The sequence below is a fragment of the Cyanistes caeruleus genome, chromosome 3 (assembly GCF_971803275.1).
Source record: "Cyanistes caeruleus chromosome 3, bCyaCae1.hap1.1, whole genome shotgun sequence".
NCBI classification, from domain to species: domain Eukaryota; kingdom Metazoa; phylum Chordata; class Aves; order Passeriformes; family Paridae; genus Cyanistes; species Cyanistes caeruleus.
Window position 1 is genome coordinate 113,910,591 of NC_141703.1, and position 13,318 is coordinate 113,923,908.

At 50.2% G+C, this 13,318-nt stretch overlaps 1 protein-coding gene across 1 annotated transcript in view; it reads left to right on the top strand.

Annotated features, from left to right (window-relative positions):
* The window catches only part of TIAM1 (TIAM Rac1 associated GEF 1), a 152,105-nt gene that overhangs the window by 69,123 nt on the left and 69,664 nt on the right, over positions 1–13,318 (top strand). Inside the window, exon 4 of the mRNA XM_086883683.1 lies at positions 10,892–11,070. The gene's annotated coding sequence lies outside the window, so the exon portion shown is untranslated. The remainder of the gene's footprint in view (positions 1–10,891; positions 11,071–13,318) is intronic.

Below are 13,318 nucleotides of genomic sequence, written 5' to 3' on the forward strand. Positions count from 1 at the left end.
AAGGGCTCTTTCAGAACTTATTGGGAGTGTTTTTGAAGGGCACTTTTTTGTTTTAATGGGAAAGTGAGGTGGGGATTGTGACCTGGGGTGGTGCTGGGAGATGACAGAGAACTGCCTTTCCTTCCTCCTCCTTCCTCCTCCTTCCTCCTCCTTCCTCCTCCTTCCTCCTCCTTCCTCCTCCTTCCTCCTCCTTCCTCCTCCTTCCTCCTCCTTCCTCCTCCTTCCTCCTCCTTCCTCCTCCTTCCTCCTCCTTCCTCCTCCTTCCTCCTCCTTCCTCCTCCTTCCTCCTCCTTCCTCCTCCCTGGCACTGCTGTGTCTCCTGGGGCAGAGCAGGGAGAAGGGAAGGAGGAGGAAGAGGAGAAGGAGCCTTCCTTGCAGCCAGGGTCAGCTCCTGAGATGGGCGAGTGGAACTGGCCTAGCTGCTGAGGGGGCTGTGAGTCAAAGAAAAGGCCCTAAAAATGACCCCTGAGGAAATGGTTTGTGGAAAAGCCAGAGAAATAATATCTTGTTTCTTTGAGATTTCCCCCCTGTATTTTTTGCTCCCTTTGGCCTTTTCCCTCTCGGTGTGAACATTTTGTGCAGGAGGCAAAGAGAAATTTCCTGCTGCGGCTCAGGGGTCTCAGAAGCCGGCCTGAGCTGTTTGTTTCCATGTGGCACTCTTCAAACGTCGTCACTTCTCGGGGGGCCTGATGCAGAGCCCAGGGAGTGCATTTCCCCCCGATTTCGGGGTGGCTGTTGGGCAGGGCGGTGGAGAGGCGCTGCCGTGCAGGCGGAAGCTCGCCGCGCCGCTCGTGTGCCGGCTTGTTCCCAGCTGCCCGGTGTGCAGAGGCTTGGCTGCTCCAAATGGAAGAAAAGGCTGCAGTCAGCACTCTGCAGGGAGGGAGACACTTCTCTTTCCTTCCTTCCTTCCCCTGGCAGAGCCCAGAGCTCTGCCCATCCCTGGTGCAGCCCTGCAGACGGGAAGCCATTGGAAAAAACGGGAGCGTTTGTGTTGCTGTGTCACACCAGCAAAGCAGTGCTGCTGCTGGAGGAGCTGATCTTGAGCTTGGTTTTCTTTGGGACTTAAAGAGGGATGTGTTGCTGTAAGTCACATCATGATTTTGCTCCTGTAACCCCATTGCAGTGGCCTCTGCAGGCACAGCCAGAGGTCGTGTCCCATCACAGCTGTGCTGGCAAATATTTGTAATGTGGATCTGGCCTCAGTGTCGAGGCCGTGCTTTGATTCCTGCACTGCACAGAGCTGTTCTTCTTCCTTTAACGTACAGGGAATAACATCTTGAGAAAGATTTTGTAGAAGTTGATTGAAAACTGTAAATACTAAAGTGAGAAATACAAGGTTTTTTACCTCTTCTGCCTCTTTTCATGTCGGTATGTCAGCTCTGACAAGCGGTAGAAAAAAACCTAAGGAAACGAGAAGGGAATTGTATTTGAAATATTTTGATATTGCTCATGGGTGACTTGTACAGCCCATCAGTGATGTGTGATAAGGAGATCTTTTCAGACTAGGACTGTTTTTGATGGCAAAACATCCAGAGGTCTCCAGAGCACCTTAGGGCAGACTCTGTAGTGGAGAGTGGAAAAGTTCAAGGTAAAAACCCCCAGAATTGGCACAAAGGTTATTGCCTCCCAAAAAGAGATGTAAGGGCTGGTGCAGAGCCAAGGAGTCTTTGTTTAGCTCTGCTGTAAAGGTGTCCTTTGCTTCTCTCTTTTGTCCCTTTGAAGGGCTTCCCTTGAAAAGGGCAGCAGCCACTTTGTGTCTGGGGTGCATCCACTCACTGCTTCTGGCCTGGATCTGTGGGATCAGTGTGGAGACGTGGCTGTGGCTGCTGGTGGAGTGGAATTCCGGAATTCCGCAGAGTTTTCACTCTTGAGTTTTTATTCAAGAGGTGTCTCTTGACACCAGAGTCACCTCTCCTGGTGGTTTTGGCTCAGGAGGGTGGAAAAGCATCTTTCAAGAGGAAACTCCTGGTCCCTGATGTTATTTTTAACACCCCTTTGAGTAAAAGCTGCTTTAAGCAGTAACACAGTGTGAGCTGTGAAAATGGGTCTGCCATGTGCATGCAGACAAAACCAGTGCTGGGAAGCAGTTGGGAAAGGCTGGACATCCCTGCAGCTCTGGTGGGGGACAGAAGCCATTCAGGTGAATTCAGGAGCTGTTGTGAGCTCAGGTGGGCTGAGTGATTCCCGTGTGGCACAGGCAAGGTGACTCTGGGCAGTGTTTCCACAGATACACTGAATGTGCATCTACTGCAGGGTTTGTTTTCATTTGGCCTGGGCATGATGCCACACAGAATACCAGTGGCTTTCACAGCCACTAAAACCATCTACTGCTCTTTAAATGTAAAGAGGAAACTGGTTATTTTCTTCCAGTACTATTTTGGGCTAATGTGAAGCAGTGAAATGATGGAATGGCACTTGCTGCTGCTGCTGCTGCAAGTATCAATCACAGGATCATTGAGGTAGGAAAAGACCTCTGAGGTCATGGGGTCCAGGCTGTGCCCACCTTGTTCCCAGCCCAGAGCACTGAGTGCCATGTCCAGTCATTAAAGTGCTGTGTAGATTTACTGTGTTTTTGTTTGATGGTGTGGCTGATACCTCACCAACCTGGCATTTGGAGGAGGCATAGCTGTTGTTTTATGAGGAATTTGTGTTTCTGACACATATTTTAGAATGCCTAAAAAAGAATCCCACTTCTTCATACTCTAGCTCAATGTTTTGTTTCTGTGACTATACCCGGCAGTAACTGCACGAAAAGGCAGCGAGAGCCTGGTGCTGAAATATTCCCACTAGGACTTGGAACATCTCTCCTTGCTCCTTCTCTGGCACTACTTTTTGAGTCATTTTCAAGGGAGAACTAAACTGGAGCTGCTTTTGGCAGCGTGCTGTGCAGGATGTTGGGAGCTCACAGGTACAAGCCCTGCAGCTGGTCACCTGGCAGCACTCACAGGCAGCTTCTGTGTGCCAGCAACAACATTCTCCTCTTATTGACCACAGATTGCAAAGCCAGAGGAGGACCTGGACCAACTGCAGTGCTGCCAAACTGTGGAGGATTTGTCACTGTTGTTTTCCTATTGCTCAGGAACAGCTCGAGTTTGGGAAAGACGAGCTCTGTCCCTCTGTGCAGCTGTGATCCATGGGTCTCACCGAGGCTGGCCAGGAGTCCAGGGCCATGCTCAGCCCCTGAACCCTCCAGCTGGATACCCTGGGGCTGCTTGGCCACCTCTCTGCTTGTGTTCCATTTGACAGCAGCCTTGTTCTGCACTCCTCTGGAGTGCAGCTTCACTTTGGCCTCGCTTTTGCTGGGGGTGTCTGGTCTGTGCTAGCCTTGGCAGCGATGAGGATTGCACGTGGTGTTCCAGATGAGCTTGGTGTCTTCTGCAGCATCAGTCACTGCTGCTTCTGCTGGGCAAGTCCTGCTTGTGATTTACATTCGCTTTTCTTGGCATTTCTGTCACACCAGGAGTTCCTGGCCCTCTGGGATCAATGTGAGACAAAAGGTCTGCTCTGTGCTCTGGCTTTATCCAGCTTTGTGTCCTCAGCACAAGTCACCGGCACATTTCATTTTTATGTCTCGGCACTGAAAACATGAAAAAACTCGAGTGAGGTAATTCTCTCCTCAGCACAACCTCTGTGTGAAGTTTCTTATGCAGATCATAATTCCTCTGCCAGTTTTTGTCATCTTCAGCTCCACTGGTAGTTTCCTGGAAAGGTGTCTTCTGCCTTTCCTCCTCTGGAAAATGGGTCATCTTCTTGCAGGGAGTGATCAAGGGTAGCAGGCAGAAATGAATTCAGTTTCCCATTTCTTCCCGTGTCATTCCCGGTTCCATCTCTCAGCTGTGCTCTCCTGCCTTTGACAGACAGATGGATACATCACTGCTGGGACCACTTGTTCTGCAGTCCTAGGCAGGATCCCGATCTGCAGGTTTTAATATAAAAATTCTTGCCCATGTCCCTGTGGTTGCTTCTCACATAGTTTTGGGATGCAGCTTGAAAGCTGCTGCTGACTGGCACATTTTAAACTCTGGATTTTGCTCCTGATAACCTCAGATGTGGTGATTCACATGCCTCCCCCCCATGCACTCCCTGGAAAAGGAGGCAAAGCCTTCATTTTAGTTGGAGGCCACACTCAGAGCTGATGGGTATCAGCTTTCCACCCTGAGCTGCCTTAGCCTGGCTTTTGGTAGTTCTGGCTTTTCCTCTCCAGAGCGTTTGCTGATCCATCCTTTTTCTGGCTCTGCTCCCTTCCCACCTCTTCCCAGGGTGGGGGCTCACTCCCTGAGCCCCGAGGGTGTCTTCTCCCGGGATTTCCATCCCTCATGGGTTTTGTCCCCTCTTAATTAAAGAAGCAACACCCAAGCATGTGGCCCTGGAGTTGTGCGTTCCTCCCTCAGGGAAGAGCCGTGTCAGGAGATGCGATGGACGAGTCGCGACTGAAACCGGTCAGCCCAGATAAACTGAAGCCATCAGGTTCTGTCAGGACGTGCAAGATAAAACCTGAATGCTTCATTTACCTTCAGCAGGACCAGGCTGGTGCTGACCAGCCGAGCTTTGCATTCGTGGTGTCTCCGTCTCTGCCCGCTGGAGGAGCGGGGCTGTGCCATGGTAATGCCCGGTGAGAGACCTGCTGCCTTGGGGACAGCAGCCCTTGGGCACCTGCTCGCCTGCCTCCTCCCAGGCCCTGATAAACAGGAGTCAGGGTTCCCAGGCGGGTTTTGGGAGGCTTGGGCTCCTTTTTGCTGCTCCCGTTGTCTCCGGCAGCCAGCAGGAGCGCTCGGAGGGTGGGAGGTCTTTGGGGAGTCCTGGCTTTGGGCCCGGGTGAAATGGCTGTCTCAGCATCTTCACCTGCCCCTGCCCCACCAGAGAACCTGTGCTGCCACCGACACGTCAGGCAATAAACAACTGCTTTTGGCAAGCTTAGGATGCTCAATGCACGCTTTCTGCTGGCTGGACACAGCTTGCTTTCCTCCTTAGCCACCCAGTACCCTTTCCCTCTGGGATGGGGCCGTGCTGGCTCTGTCTGCAGCTGATGAGAGCGCTGTGTTCACAGTGAGAAGGGAGCCCTGGCAGCAGGAGTCCAGTCCTGCCCTGCCCTGCAGTGCAGCTGCAGTGAAGGACGAGTCCTGAGCGGTGCTGATCTACGAGCACAAGCTCACAGAGAGATCCTGGTGCCAAAACTTGTGCAAGGCATGCTGTCATCTGCAAAGGACATCCTTTGCTTCAATCCTCTTTTTTACTGTGCTTCCCTTGTGGCCTCGGCATGGAAGTTATTTTGCTGTCCTTTCCCCTGCCTCCAAAGCAGTAATTGAGGAACCTTACACAGCTTTGGTGTTCAGCGAGGTTCCTCAGGCTCCCTCAGAGAGAGAGGGACCAGAAAGGGAAAGCTCTGCGGATCGTGCCTTTGCCTGAGCTGTATTTCACACCGGTTTTTCCGCAGACCTCTGGAATCCCTCCCTAGTACTTAAGTCAGGGTATCTAAAATTAGATACTTGATATCTCAGGCACCATCTTAATGATCTGTGTGAGGTCTTTGGCACTGCTTGAAAATCAGATTACTTACCTCAGTGTTTAAATAAGGAGATACACTAAGCACTTCCTCTCCAATTCCCCCTACCACAATTATTGCCCTTAATTTTTTTCCACAACATTTTAATCCTTCGCATCCTGTCTCGTCGGTCACTCACGCCAAGGGCTTCAGTTTTTATTGCTGGAGCCTGTGGTGCTGGGTGGTTCTTCTGTGCAGGAAAGGTCCCTCTCCTTGGCAGTACAATGAGAGCTCCCACAGATCAATTTGGAGCTTGTTCTCCTGGCCCAAACATTTTCTTGTTACTTCTCAATCTTTTTAGTGCATTTGGCACGTCCCACCCTTGCTGTGTATCAGCAGTTCTCTGCCCATTTGGCACCAGCAGAAAGCCCTTTTTAAGCAAAGTGTAATAACAATAACATAGAACCTAAAGGTAAACAAACAAGCCACACCTTATTTTTTATTCCAGCTGCATTTTGGGAATTCTTTTAGTTTTTCAAGTATCATGTAAATGTACATGGAGGCCAAGTGGGCTCCTCCTTCCCTGCAGTTCCCTCCTGGCTGGGCTTAGTCTGCCCCACAGGCTCCAGAGAGTTGCCCTGGTGGCTTCCCATAGATTTGCTTATGTCTGATGATCTGAAATTAGAATCCTTCCCCTGCTCTGCCCTTTGCTGGAAACGTGTAAAACCTTGCAGATTCCCCCCAGGGTAGAAAAGGGGATTTTCCCACCATTAAAAATAAAAGGGAAGGGAAGGAGAAAGAGTTAAAACATGCTCAGATAGTTGTAAAAATGATTGAAAAACAAACAAACCCACAACTGTGTCAATTATTCACATCCCCTCTATAAATAGAGAAACCCTGGAGAGGGGGCTTTGCCTTGGGCTACCTGCTCTGCTCTTCCATTGATTTATTGCCAAGGCCCCACGGTGCTTTCTCAGTGCTGTGCTCCTGGTTTTGTTCCCTTTAGCTGGAATTTGGGCATGGCTGGCTGTTGGCTCTGTGGAGGTTTAAGGTCTCTTGACAAACCTTCCTCCCTCCCTCTCTTTTTGCCTTTTCTCCCCTCCCTTGGAAATTGTCATAGGAGTGGTGCTGCTGCAGCTGGAGGAGCAGGGCTTCCCACACCTTCCCCTTTAGGAGTTCTTCTCAAAGGGAATGTGGGTTTATTTTTCTTTGCCCTCCTCTTCATCTGGAGGATCACCAGCATTGTTCTCCCAGCCGTGACAGACACGGAGGTTGCGTGTTAACAAGGCGCTTGCAAAGAGGTTTTGCAATTGAAGCTCTACCAGCCCATTCCTGGGCATGGATGGATGGATCCCTGACCTTTCTGGATGGTCACTGTTGTCAGACCCCAGTTTCAGGAGCAGCCATTCTCCTCAACAGGTAGTATAAGCTGTGGTTGGTTTGAAATTAATTTCTCTCACAAGCAGTGCTCAGTTTGGAATTAATTTTTCTCACAAACAAAAGGCTTCTATGACATTTTAAATGCCATCGAAAGAAAACACAGAGAGGAGCACGTTTGTAATTTATTTTCACTGTTTTAAAAGTCAACTGGTTTCTGCAGTCCTCTAAAGTTGATCTCAGGGCTCAGTGCTTGGATAGAGAGTGGGGAAGCTCAAAGCATTTCTGGAGTGCATTTCTGAACAAAGACCTGGGCACAGAGCAGTTCTCTCATCCATCCATCCCTCCCTCCCTCCCTCCCTCCCTCCCTCCCTCCCTCCCTCCCTCCCTCCCTCCCTCCCTCCCTCCCTCCCTCCCTCCCTCCCTCCCTCCCTCCCTCCCTCCCTCCCTCCCTCCCTCCCTCCCTCCCTCCCTCCCTCCATCATCCATCCATCCATCCATCCATCCATCCATCCATCCATCCATCATCCATCCATCCATCATCGCTGGTGCAGCCTCACCTCGAGACGTGGAGGCAGCTTTGGGCACCACAGTTTTAAGATGGATCTAAAGCTATTGAGGAGCATCCAGAGGAGGGACACAAGGATGGTGAAGGGTCTGGAGGCTTGTTGGGGTGTCTGTGCAGGGCCAGGAGCTGGACTCTGATCCCTGTGGGGCCCTTCCAGCTCTGCATATTTTACTCTGCCTCTCCTGTTGGTTTTATTTTGAGGAGGGCAGCCCAGGGATATGGGATGGGGAGAACCAGAGCTGTCAGGGCAGCAGAGCCCTGCAGCATTTACCTCGCTCTCAGGGCAGGGCACTGGCTGGATGGATTTCAGCAGCAATTCATGTTAGTTAACTAGCTATTAACTAACAGAATGTGGCCTCCAGTCACAAACCAAGGGCCTGATCCTCCATTTCAGGAGATGGGATCACTGGAGTTGAAATGGAACTGGGATGGTGGGTGGGGAATACAGCACAGAGCTGCTGCTGAGTATTGGATGGTTTCTGTATGGAATGCCTACTACTTCCTGTCTCTGTATGTGCATCCTGCTTGGTGGTAGAGTTACCGAGGGCTTCTCCAAACTGAATGAAGATTTACTTAACAACCAACTGATTGCATTTGAAATCTGACAAAAATAATGCCTCATAAAATGAAAAAGTAAAAATAGAATTGAAGAGAGCTGTCGTCCTTCTCGCCAACTTTTCCTGTTCACTGGACAAGGGAATATATTTGCATACTGATTTTTTTTCATACTGGAAAGGAAGGGTTGTGCTTTGAAAAGGAGGCTTTTAGAAAACTACAGCTTCCGTATTTTTCATCCATTAATGTTCCTGTCAAGTGTCCGCAAGCAAAAAGAAAACAGGTGTGCTGGATTTTTCTCCAGACTCTTGCCATTGCAAAATCCAGCATGTGGAAGTCAGAGCTCTTTGCTGTACCTGGGACTGCAGGTAGCAGATGTGAATAACAAGGTGCTCCTTTAATCTATTCTGCTTCCTCGCTCTGCGTTTAATCCATGCGCGGGGGCTTCCTGCGCTCCCCCGGCCGGGACCGGCAGCGCGATGAGCCCTGTGGGAACTCCTTGGCCTGCTTTTTGGAGGCACTGCTCTGTGGCTGTGCAATAAATACAGCTGTGCTGCTTGCAGGCCTTCAAAGGGCGCGGGGAGCTGCGCTGACGTGTGCAGGCGTTGGCTTGCAAACACCACGGATGTGTCTGAGTGTGTCAGGAGCAGTCGGTGCTGCCGGGGGATGTTTCGTCTCCAGTGCAGAAGTTTGAAAATCTTTACTTGATTTTTTTTTTTAAAAAGAAAAATCAGATCAGTTGTTCCATGAGTCAATGTTTACAGCTGTTCATCTCCCCTGAGAACAGACTGGTCAGCTTCCCCCCTACCAGTCTCCATGGGAGCATCCGTGGGAGCAAACGTGTCCAAAAAGGGCTCTGTGCTGGAAAGGAAGTGATGGGGCTGTGCTCGTGTTTGCTTCAGCCCTTCCTCCTGAATGAGGAGCATGGACATCACTTTCTGCCCTGTAGGACCTTCTGACATCTTGCTGGAAGGAGGGCTTTGCTGGAGGCTGCTTCACAACTCAAGAAATTGTGCTGTGGCAGAGCCTGGGCTGTTGGAGTGAACCAGGACGCTGAGGCTCGTTCCAGTGCACATTAATGTCAGACAAAGTATGAAAAACGGATGTTCTTCTTGAAAAGTATGAGTCAGTTTAACTTACAAAAGACTGGGAGTTGTAAAAGTTAATGGGAGCAAAACTGTTCAGGAAAGAGTTGATGGGTAATGATAAATCCTTGTCTTCTGGAGGAGCTGTGCGTGCCCAGTACTCATCTGTTCATGGCAAAGGATGTTGCCAGCCCTTCAGATGTACTGGAGCAGCGTGAGGGTTTGGCTAATGCAGGATCCAGCTGCAAACATCCCCTTTTTAGCAAAGGACTGCCAGGAGAGAAGGGGTTTTGCTGGAGGAGCACAGGTGGTGTGTGCAATGGGCTGCCTTGGAGCTGGTTTCTCAGGGGAGTGACCAGAGTTTGTGTCACCCTGGAGCAGATTTTACTGAGTTACAAACTACTCAAAAGCCATGTCAAGGTGGAAGAGCTGATAAAATGCTGGGCTGTGTTTTGTTCTTCTTTTGGTCAGGTTATTTTGGGGCAGTAGCAGCCGGATCTGAACAGAGATGGTCCCAGTTCCTTTTCCTGGGAGGTGAGGAATGCTCATGGCAGGGTTGCTCCCTGGCCAGTGGGTGCAGGTGGGGAGCCTCTTGCCTGTAGGACCTTTTTTGTCAGCAAGATTCCCCTCTTGGAAATTATTGGCAGCTGGCATGATAATGAGTCCATTTCAATATAAATGAGCTTCATTTTATTAATTTCTGCCAGCTCCTGAGCAATTCATGAACTGCTTTTCAGATCTCAACCAACAGCTTGAGGGAAGAGGGGGAGGTGAGGAGCAAAGAAGGGAGCATGAAGGAAGAGAAAGAAAATGGGAATAGTTTTAGTTTTAAAAAGAGCCAGTGATTCTCATCTCTTTTGAGAATTCAGCCAAGAGCAAGGATCACACTTTCCCCACCAAGCAGCTTTGAAGAACGTGAAGGGCAGCAGTAATCCCTCCCCAGGTTTTTGTTCCTTGGGACCTGTGGAGAAGTTTATAGCTCTCCCAAGTTTGTGTTCAGTGTTGAGGTGATGTTTTAGTGCTGGTGCTTGGCTGGGAGAAGGGGGAGTTGGGTGGCAGCTGGATTGGGAAGTGCATTCAGCCTCTCCCAGGCTGGAGTAGGGCTGGGCATTCACCAGTGGTAGCAGGCCTGGAAAGGGCTGGGATTTGGTACCCACGTGAGCTCAGTGTCTGACTTGAGGGCTGTCCTAAGGACTTGTCTCAGGTGTAGGTAAGCACAGACTGCTGTCTTGTGTCTGCGCCTTCCTGAGCACAATTAACTCGAGAATCCCTTCCTTGCTCACAAAACCAGATGTAAATGCTCTGCCCCAACATCTGATTCTCCCTTGGAAAATGGTAATGAAATCCCTGCCTGCAAAACCGCCCTTTCCGTAAATGAGGCGGTCTGCAGAGAAATCTCCTCTGAGGCTTTCCAGCGTCTCCTGGGCGGTTGGGTTCCCCTTGCTGCCAGAAATCGAGCCCTGCTTTGTTGGACAGGGCCTCTCTTGGTGGTCGTCTTCAGATGCAGGTGTGGTTTTGGCCCTGAGCTGAGACAGGCCGGCCTCAGCAAGGGAATGTTAAAGTCTGGGGGGATTTTGGTTCTGCGGAGCTGTGGGAAGAGGAACTCTGCACGTCCTGCGGTTGGGGCTGGCGGTGCTTGACTGGGTTTTTCATTTATTCTGCCACCATCAGATTTCATCACCCGAATTTGAGCACAGCATTCCGTGCTGTACTGCCCGGTGCTCCTTAGGTAAGTGCTGGTGACAGGTGCCGGCAGAAGATGCTCCTGTGCAGCCCTCTCTGCTAACCCTTTGTCTGATTTGTTTTTCTCCCCTTTCTCCCCAGGTTTTTGGCATGTAGTCATAGAGTCTGACGCGGGAGTAATGGAGCCGCTGAGTGGCAGGTGCTGACAGCTTCTGCAGTCCCAGTAACTGCTCCTTTCGGGGTCATTTGCAATTCTGTACCTCTAAATGCCACAGCTCTCTGGGGGAAGGTTGCGCTGGATACCGGGACTGCCTCGGAAGGTACACGTGCGTCCCTGTGGGGTTCTGGAGGGCTTTGCTCTGCTCTGGGATGCTCGGGGAGGGAAAGGGCATGAGCTGCATGTGCTGGGTACCCGGGCTGGGCTTTTCAGTGGCTGTCAAGCAGCTCCTGGTGACATCCCTTCCTCCTTCCCTCCTCCTCTTACTGGAATTGCCTGCAGGGCCTTTCTGGAGTCCATCCCGTGCTTTAACACATGGGAGAGCGGCTCACAAAAAAGAAGTGGCTGGTTAAGAGGTTCTGATGTGAAAACAATGAAATACGCCGCTGGAGTTTCTGAGAAACTCAAAGGCTTTCTGTGGAATTTCAGCCTCTCCATTGCCCTTTTGAAAAAGCACATTTTAATTACAATAAAATGTGTGTGTTCACACTTGGTTATTAGTCTTGTACATTTTTCTATGTGGTTCTGGTGAGATCAGTAAAAATCTTTGTTGTTGGCTGGCAGATTTTAGCAGAAGTTTATTTCTGTAGGCTCACTGCCCGCTGTGGATTTGATCATTGTTCTGGTTCTCACAGCCTTCGAGCTACGCTCCAGGAGAAAAATACAGATTTGTCACCAGGGCCTCCCACTAGAATCTAATTTTAAATTTGCAATCTGTTGTCTTGTGAGGTGCTTCAAATTTGGTTGGAAATTTAGTATTTTTTAGGTACGCTTCTGGAATCCAGTGGACCAACCTTTTGCAGGTTTAAGAGTTAGTAACATGGGTTTAATTGAAATGAGTATTCTGGTTTTGTAATTATTTTAAGAAATAATTTAATACCAGGGTTAGGGGGAGAGGAAGGAAAATTACTGTTTTTAAAGGAAATTATGTTCTCTGAGCGGGCCATCATCAGTGGTCATCTAGAATGTGATATAATTTATGTGTAACATTTCATATAAGAGTCATCCAGCAAAACCTCAGCAGTTCAGCTGGAGGTCAGTCTGCTTTTCCAGCATACCCAGTGTAGGGAACACTGTTTTTCCAAAGCTTGCCTGCAAAATTCACATTCTCTTTGCTAGCAGCCTAATCTTGATGTCAATCTGAAGTTTGAGCTTTCAAAAAACATATCTCAACCCCCTGTCCTGTCTCTTGATATGCAAGCTGGCTTAAAGGTGACTTTCTGGAAGTCACCACAATTCTGACATTTTCCCCGCACTGAAGCAGGAAGGAGCAGGTTTTTTGGGAGAGAGAGCCCTTTCCCAGCATGGAAGGTCAGGCCACCTCTTTGAGGTTGTGGAGGCAGAAGTTGCCACCCCTCGTTTGCCCAGCTTGGGAGATACAAATCTGGATCTTCCGCGTCTCCGGTGAGCGCCTGAGTCAGGGCGCTGGTGCCTCTTGGAGGAGACGTGCCTGTCTCCCTGCTTTGCTTTTCAAGCCTCTCCTTCCCAGAGAGAGACAGATTTCATCAGAGGCCCTCAATTCCCACAAAAAGTTTGGGTTCTGATGAATCAACATTTTCTGCTGAAAAACGTCCAGCCAGTTGCGCTCGCAGCACGCGGTCCGTGCTGATCTCTGCGAGGCTCAGGGTAATTCACAGCAGATTCCCAACACCACCACAGACCTGTCTAAAGCCTGGAGATGTGTCACACTTGATCTGTGTCATATCCTGGTGGTACCTTGATGGGTCTTTAATGGTGGCCTTTGCATTTGGCGGCTTGAGCTAACAAGGGGAGCCTTTGTCCTACCAGCACTTGCGTGCAGCTCCCATTAACGTTACTCATTTTCTTAATTTGATACAGATTTTTTTCATTGAGTGTGCTAAATGCAGTTAAGCCACAGACAGGCAGCATCTGGCAGTCCTTGCTGAGCAGTTTGAGACGCTGTTGCCCCAGGGTGTCTGCTGTGGCCTGTGGGAGGGGGAGGCTGGGGCTCCCCTCCCCGGCCCAGCTCCCGCTCGCTTAGGATGCCGGCGTCTATAGCAGTGCCAGTTCCCTTCTCAGGGCTGCCTTTCCACATCTGCCTGAGCTCACCTCGCAGCTCCCTGCTGCCAAAAACCAGAGGTGTCACTCACCGTCCCTCCTCCTTGCTGCTGTGTCACCCTCCAGACGCATTGTCCCATCCTGTCCCCACTGTGTCCCCAGACAGGCACTCTTGTGCTGCCTCTGGTGTGTGCCTGGCCAGCTCTCTAGCTCAGCAAAGACGAACTAATAGCTAAGCTCTAACTAACTAAGCTCTTCTTTTTGTTGTTCTTTCTTTTCCCACTCCCTGCAGATTTATTTTCTGCTGTTTTAGTGGACTCTGCTGCAGGAGC